Below are 2,567 nucleotides of genomic sequence, written 5' to 3' on the forward strand. Positions count from 1 at the left end.
AGGCCAACCCTTGGGTGGGTGGAGTAAACAGAACAGAATGCTGGGAGAAAGAAGCTGAATCGGAGAGTCGCCATGATTCTCCAACTCCAGACAGATGCAGGTTAAGATCTTCTCTGGTAAGCCACCTCGTGGGCTACAGCAGATTATTAGAAATGGGCTAGTCCAGGTGCGAGAGTTAGCCTAGAAGACGCTAGATAGAAATGGGCCAAGCAGTGTTTAAAAGAATACAGTTTCTGTGTAATTATTTCGGGGCATAAGCTAGAGCTAGCCACGTGGGCGGCCGGGTGCCAGGGATGCAGCCCGCCGCTCATATTACAACAAAAGAATAATTGAATTGAACTATACCTATTGTTAAAAAACAGATTAAGCATTCTGAAATATCTCCAGCTACATAAGAACAAAACAAAACAAAAACAAGAAATATTGGAAGAAAGTAATAAATATCCATTTAAGTACACATAAGATGTCCTAAAGACCTGGGCAACATTTGGGGAGGGTGGATTTCCAAACCAAGTGATAAATGAAAATAAAATGCATCATTCCTGTAGGAAGCCTGCAAGCTCCAACAACATAACCCTGGTGCTCAAACAGCTGACTCCAAAAACATAGACTGAAAATAACAAACTCACCTATTAGTATAACATTGCCTTCATAGAATTCCTCCAGCCTTGTGGATACAATTTAATTATGTATATATGAAATCAACCACCATTAAAGTCAGCCCACAGGAGACAGAGAATGCTTGAAACTATCCTCCATTTCCAGGTTAGTAAATAATATTATATGTATGTTTTTGAATATGTGTTATCTGTATATGTGCATATGTGTGGGTTTGCTTGCCCAGGAGTATGTGGGTAAAGAATAGGGGTCAATGCTATGTGTCTTTATCAAGTCTAAGCTATTTTTTTTAAAACAAAATTCTTTATTGATTCTTGGGAATTTCACATTACACACTCAAATCCCATTCAAGTACCAGTCCGTCTATATCTGCCCCTCACTCCTGAAGTATGCACTGCTCCAAATTAATTCAAAACAAAACAAACAAACAAAAAAAACCCACTTGCTCCTCATTCTTTCTAACATATCTTTATTCATTCTAGGACTAGGGGGTGCCATGTGTCACAGCAATATACCCTTTTAGCCAGTCAGTCCTGCCCACAAAATAGTCATTGTAATAAGTTATGGTGGTGTAGGATGTCCTTTTGTCTTTGCGTTGCTTTCATTGGTAAATAAAGAAACTGCCTTGACCTGATAGGGCAGAACTCAGGTAGGTGGAGAAGACAGAACTGAATTCTGGGAGGAGAGAGAGACGCCATGGATCTACCAGATACAGACGCTAGGAATTCTATTTGGTAAGCTACTACCATGTGGCGATACACAGATTAATAGAAATGAGTTAAATTAAAATGTAAGAATTAGCCATTGAGAAACTAGAGCTAATGGGCCAAGCAGTGATTTAATCAATAAATTTTCTGTGTGGTTTTTTTTGGGGGGCGGGGGTGTAAGATAGCTAGACAGCTAGGAATTGGGCAGCAGGAAGAACAAGCAGCCCCCTCCTTGCAACATAATGGGTCTGATTCAAGCCCCTGAGGGTTCATCAAAACTGGATGCCCTCTGATATTCCTCTTGGATATCCTGCTGTTGCCCCAAAGTCATGGAGATACTGTGGTTATTGTTCCATAGGACCAGTCCCTTTATGAATTCCAGTAAATCATAGATAAGTTGATGTTAGGGTGGCCCAACTTAAGACCCAAGTTGTAGGTCTGGGTAGTAGCTGGGCTGTCCTTTCTGGGCCACTAGAACCACCCTCTCAAGGGAGGGACAAACCAATCTCTCCTAGACCCATGCCAACAGGGCCAACTCTACCATTTCAGTGGCCAGGTGCATTTCTCCTGAGTTCAGGGGAGGGGATTTATTGTTAAAAACAGAGTTGATCTCATTGACATTAGAGTTCTTTCCTTGAGACAGACTTTAAAGCTAGCATGCTCCCAAGATCTGCCCTTACTACACTCATCCACAATATTGAGTTATAATTGTACATCTTCTTGCCTGACTTTTGTGTGTTTGACCAGGGTCTGAACTCATGTTCTTATGAGTGCTGCCTAGCATGCACTTTATTCAGTGAGCTTTCAATCATCTCTATTTTTTAATACAAGATAAAAGATAAAATATAGTAATAATTTCAACATCATGAAATAATCAGAAAAGACCCCAGAAAGATAAAGTGATATGGGATGAAAGAGAATGATAATAAAAAAAAATCCATGCAAACAAAATGGAATGAGATTTCCAGAAATTTAGAAGTAGAAGGAAAAAGCAATTCTCAAAACGTACATTTGAGACTACGGAATAGTAACACTTGTGTTCCAGCTACTGGGCAGATGAGACATGCATAGTCAGATTCATAAAGTTTACCAAATAATGGTTGCTATAAATAAATGATCCACTCTAAGATGTTCATAAATGAAACTTGAGAGAACCAGGTCAAAAAAGAAGATGTTGAATGCATTTTGAGAGAGAGAGAGAGAGAGAGAGAGAGAGAGAGAGAGAGAGAGAGAGAGAGAGAG

The sequence above is a fragment of the Microtus ochrogaster genome, chromosome 18 (genome assembly GCF_000317375.1).
Source record: "Microtus ochrogaster isolate Prairie Vole_2 chromosome 18, MicOch1.0, whole genome shotgun sequence".
NCBI lineage: Eukaryota > Metazoa > Chordata > Mammalia > Rodentia > Cricetidae > Microtus > Microtus ochrogaster.